Source organism: Beta vulgaris, chromosome 6 (assembly GCF_026745355.1).
Source record: "Beta vulgaris subsp. vulgaris cultivar EL10 chromosome 6, EL10.2, whole genome shotgun sequence".
NCBI classification, from domain to species: domain Eukaryota; kingdom Viridiplantae; phylum Streptophyta; class Magnoliopsida; order Caryophyllales; family Amaranthaceae; genus Beta; species Beta vulgaris.
In genome coordinates this window covers 7,616,702-7,622,629 of record NC_079207.1, presented here as the reverse complement: position 1 = coordinate 7,622,629, position 5,928 = coordinate 7,616,702, and the positions used below count along the sequence as shown (strand labels likewise).

The 5,928-nt window shown below is 35.6% G+C and overlaps 1 long non-coding RNA gene across 1 annotated transcript; it reads right to left on the bottom strand.

Moving 5' to 3' along the window:
- Positions 1-607: 607 nt before the first annotated feature.
- On the bottom strand, positions 608-2,357 carry LOC130592010 (uncharacterized). Its single transcript, XR_008970030.1, has 3 exons — positions 2,303-2,357; positions 1,612-1,668; positions 608-832 (listed from the first exon to the last, which is right to left on the bottom strand). It is a non-coding gene; the product is annotated as an uncharacterized LOC130592010 (long non-coding RNA).
- Between the last annotated feature and the right edge of the window lie 3,571 nt (positions 2,358-5,928).

The following is a 5,928-nucleotide window of genomic DNA, read 5'->3' as shown; positions in this document are numbered from 1 at the left end:
CTAGAGCCCTCAGATCGTAACCACTGTTCCCCTTGCATAATTCTGTAATCCATAGCAGACTTCATTTTAAAGAACCACATATCCCAGTCTTCCCCTACTTGTTTCATCAAAAAGTCCCTACAGCCTATGTCGTGAACCATCTGTGAAAGTAAAAACAAAATAGAATAGTCTAAGTTTTTGTAAAGAGGTAAATGCTCATTTTAACTTTGAAATCCACAAGTGAAATCAAGCTCATTCGATCAATAAAATAGTTTTTATACTTAAATAAGTTTTGAGTCTAATCAATTTAGACCTATCTTTGTACATCTCTTAATCTAGTCACATTTGAAGATTTCAAGAACTTTCACCATTTCAATTACACAGAGAGACATACAAGTTCGAGATACAAACAAAGTGCAATGATAACATGCCTATGACTTAATGCACATGACATGATCTATATGCTCCTAGCCCATACTACCCGTTTTGAAATCGTTTCGAAAACGTCTTTGAAAATAGGAGCTTCTGGCTCTGAATCCAGTTTTGTAACACCCCCAAAATCCATACACGTCTAATGCTACGTCGCATCGACTTTGGGAGTGTTACCGCCGCGATGGAACGCAAGGCATAATTAGAAATACGGTAACTCAAATTCATTGTCTCAAAACCAAATTGCAGCGGAATAGAAAATGTAATTACAACTCGGGAATCATAGATGACCCCTCTTTATTCAAACTCAAACCATGTAACAATGTTCTATAAAATTCATTAATGATCAAACCAAAAGTTAACTTCAAACTACAGTCTAGCCCCCATATGCTTGATGTCATGCAGCAGCACCAGCTCACCTAGTCTGCTCCCCATTGAAGTATCAATAGTTCATCACAGGACAACAACACATAATACACACAGGTCAGCTATGCTGAGTACGTAATGAACCATGAAACTATATGAACATAAATGATGCATACATTACAACTGTTATATGAACCTACGTTATCTCACATCCTTTAATCTTTCATTATTTGGCATCGAACGGGCACCGTCATCTTACTAGAATCATACGGGCTACTGAATCCTTAATAGACAACTTGGTCTATTAGATGAAATGCAAATACGGTTTTGTTCCGTCTCACACCCATCACCTTAGTATGCATACCCCCAAGATCGAACGGAACCTTCCGCCTACTTGAGTTATCAAAATATAAGGACACTACTGTCGTCACAGTAGGCCTGCGTAGGAGTGTAGGACAAGTCCTACACTCCCCCCATTGTTCTATACTTGTAGGGAGTCCAACTACAAGTATCGCCATAATCTTCTTTTATTACCAATCATTCTTTTATAACTTTAAGGAGTCATTTACATACTCTCTTAATTACCAAACTCAATCTTATCCCTAGTAACACTCTTGTTACTCTATAGATCAGATTAATAATGCTGATGTTACACTACGATAGAACTTCGCATTTCAATGCAACATATTTCAATGCATCATATTGATTTCACGTTATAAACGTCTAACCAAACAATCACAATCAAATGTTCCCTATCATGGTACTAGGTTCCAATAACATGAACTGCAACCTAAACATGATACTAAGCTTTGAAAGTAAACTGGTACGCGTACGTACCTTGTAACGGAGAATTTTCGCTGACTTAATAGAACGAGCCGCTTATGAAATTGGGACCTAAATCGTTAAAACAAAGCTTTAGTGTTACGTCCTTGATAACACTAACAACTACTACGTACTAAGACCATAACGATCTATCGATTCGAATTACGCAATAGTTAAAACCTTATTCAGAACTTTCGTTATAATTCTAATCTAGTGAATTTAACGTCTTTTAGAAGTCAGAATTAGTGAGTAACTAAGTTATTTAGTAACATTAGTCCACTATTTTACCAATCCAAAATGTCATAAGTCCAGCCTGTCTTATGTCCAAAAGTCAAGTCATATGTCCAAAGGTAAGTCATATGTCCAAAGTAAGTCATATGTCCAAAAGTAAGTTCCATGTCCAAAAGGTAAGTTCCATGTCCAAAGGTAAGTTCCTGTCCAAAGTCAGATTTCATGAAACAGTTACTCATGAAACAATAATAACTGTAACTAATAATAAGACACATTTTCCTACTTCCAACTTATTCCAATTACAAACCTAACCAGAATTATACTTAAAACAGAACAATAACTTAACTAGTTAACAATCTAATAAATTACTAAACACTCTAATTATTAATTATAATTACAAACCTTTCTTAACTACGAAACAGTAAATATAAGAATATTAATAAACTGACATACTAAGTTAAGTACAAAATTATACCACTGACTTTCGCCGGCACAAAATTCCGGCGACGGAACTCCGGTGGCCTCTGCTGTCCAAACTCACACACGCGACTCGGTTCCTCGCGCACAACCCTCGAACACCGCGACCCCGTCGCAGCACTCGAAACACACACACGCCGCACGAACCCGCGGACGAAAGCCTCGACACACCGCGCAACCTTCGACACGCCCGCACCGAAACCTCGCCTTAAATCGCACAAACCTCGAGCCAAACTACGCGCAGCACCAACCCTCGCGCGCTCGAACCACCTCGTCGCTCGCACCACACTCTCGAACCGCACAAAACCTTCGAGCCAAACCACGCGCAGCCTTCGTCGGAATGTTTCGCACGAAGCCAACGAAGAAAGGCAGTGAGAGAAACCCGAGAGAGAGAAGATCTGAGAGAGAGAAGAAGAAAATTCGAAAGAGAGAGAAGAAGAGATATGAAAAATCGGCTGAGGAGAGAGAGTGAAAGGGAAGGTCGGCTGGGAGAGGGAGAAGGAGAAGGTTTAGGGTTTCTGAAATTCCCTTCCTTTTCCTTTTATACTCCCTTCAAAAGATAGTCATCCTAGGTCAAGTGAAGATTAGGTTATTCTTTTAAAACTCCGAAAATTCCTAACAAATTCATATTACTAATAATTTATTCCTATTAACTTGTAAATAAATTAAAAATACCTTTTTATTAATTCTTTTATATTTTCTTAATTAGTATTAAAAATACGGAGTATTACAATTACCCTGGTATATCCCCACAAAAAAACTCAACATTTTATTATTATTTTCTCTCTATCTTTCTCATAAGGGTTGACAATCCTTAGGATCACCAAATATTTTCCGACATCTACACCACATGTTTCATTATGTTAATTATAATTACAACCCTCCACTCACATTTATTAGCTTTGCTTTCCCCGGCCTAGTTATTGGTTTGGTCATGGGTTTTTTTAAAAGATTTGCGGTGAATGTAATATACTTTCGATTCTTTTTTTTTTCTCATCTATAGTTCATGTGATCGAGTTAGGAAACTTTTGATAACCTTATTTTTTATTTATATATAAATGGCAATATTATCTTGTTGGGGTCAGATTTGTTTTATTTTGACATTGTAGTCCCTTCTTTTATTTATAAACCATGGTCAAAGTGAAATTTATGAATAGTGTAAAAAGTACAAGTGTTGCATGTAATATGAAACGAAAGAAGTATATGATTTTTGTTTTTTTTATTCTTAATTTGAGGTTGAAACATACTACCCCATACTCTTTAAGATCATCTCGAAAATAGATAGGTAAGTTATAGTCCTACTATAGTAATATTTTGTTATTATTGGCTTCAATGATATTATGGAAGCAATATACTCTTATTCTTAATATGGTTCATTATTCTTATAGTCATACTCGCCACATGATACCTCTGTTACTTTACTAGAATTGTCCAATAATGTGTACATAAGTCATGTCAATTAACAAAAGTAAAATTAGCTTTCAAAAAGCTAAGATTTGAGCATGTGACCTCTTGCTATTATACGTTACACAATTACCATCTCAACCAAGTTATAATCATGCTTTAAGTGTCCATATTATTATATTTGTACCTTTTGAATGTTGAATTTTCCTTAATATATTGTAGTGGGAGTGGAAAGAAATGCATATCAAGTCGGAAACACAATACCAACCCGGGACAAAGCCCGGGCCGACTATAAATATATTAAAAGACGGGGAAACGCCCGGGCCCAAATACTATAAATATATTTAAAGGCGTTCCTAAACAAGGCACTGTGCCACAAGGTGCTCTCTCTAGGGAGTTTTAGTTCATGTAATTCATTTACAATAATAAAAAAAAATTAGAAATTGCATTGTATAGGTTTTGATTACATGACCTCAAATTCATAAACTAAAGTTTTAACCACTAGATCAAGTTGTATTTAGTGTTACTATCATTTTAAAGTACAATGTTAGTAAATGAATTTTTTTCTTAACCGTGACATAACCCGAACCTAATAACTAGTTATATTATAAAACCTCGGATCATCCCATTTGGCCAATAATGAAGAACTAGTATTACCAAGTTATACAGATTATCCATCCTTCTAAATCAAGTTCAACATTTTATTAAAGTTCTCACCTCCTTATCAATATTATCTTATTAAAATCTCCTACTAACTCTAATTGAGACGTTTAATTTCAAATAAAAATGTCTCAACCACAACAAGAATCCGCTCTTTTAGCGTCTGATATTACCGTCCGCCTCAATCAGACGCAAATTAGCGTCCGTTTTTGGAAAATTAGCGTCCATCAAAATAACGGACGCTAATTAGCGTCCGTTTTCGGAAATTAGCATCTGTTTTACAATCGGAAGCTAATTAGCGTCCGTTTTTCAAAAATTAGCATCCGTTTTGGGAACGGACGCTAATTAGCGTCCGTTTTTTAAAAATTAGCATCCGTTTTTGGGACGGACGCTAATTAGCGTCCGCTATCTAAAATTTAACGTCTGTCGAACGGACGCTAATTAACGGCCCAGCGAAGTGAAATAAACTCATATATCAGAATAAAAGTCGACCCTCATTCTCTATCTTACCTTTTATTCTCTCACCTCCCTTATCTTCTCTCACCTCTGTTGTCCTCTCTCTCATATCTCTCCTCCATCAAACATCACGCATCTCACTCTCTCTCATTCCCTTCATTTTTTCTCTCTTTATTCACTAAACCCACCCAGATTTTTCTCTCATCTCTCTCTCACATCTATTTACTCTCGTCTCTCTCTCATCTCTCTTTCTCCTTTTTTTCTCTATTCTAGATCTGGAACCACAACCGCCGCCGCTTTGTCCCCATACTCCGTCGCTTCGATTTGAAGGTAAGTGGGTTATTTTATTTTTGTTTTTTGTTTCCGTTTCTGGTTTTTGATTTTGGTTTTTTTCATTTTTCTCGGATTTTATTTTTCGTTTTTTCATATTATCCGTTTTTTATTTATCTTTTTTTTCGATTTTTGATTTTCATTTTTTGGTTAATTTATTTGTTTCTTTTGGTTTGATTTTCGTTTTTGTAGTTTTGTCCATTTTAGATAAATTTTTGGGTTTGTGGGTTATAGATCTTGGTTCATTTCTTGGTTGGTTATGGGTTATGGGTTATGGATCTGGGTTGTTAATTTTGTTGTTAGTTTGGGTGGGTTGGTCAGATCTGGGATGTGGGTTGTTTGGGTCTGTGGGGGTGCTGGGTTGTTTGGGTTTTTTGATTTTTAGTTTTTCGTTTTTCTCATAATGCATGGTTTTCATTCTTTGGTATTCAATGTTTCGTTCTTTTGGGAATCAATTTTTCATTTTTTTTTCATTTTTTGGGAATCAGTTTTTCATTTTCTTTTCATTTTTTGGGAATCAGTTTTTTTTTTTTTTTTGTCGTTTTTTTGGAAAACATTATGTATAAAGTTTTTAAAATCGATTTATGGGTTACTTTTGGGAAAATATTTTGATTTTGTTCTACATGTTTGCTGCAGATAGAAGATCTTCAGGGTTTGTTGCTGATTTAAAGTTGGATTTCTTCAAGATTGGAGTTGGATTTGAGCTCCAGATTATGGATTCTTGTACCTGCAATATTGAAGTTGGAGTGTAATTTTTTAAGTTTGTTGTTTCAG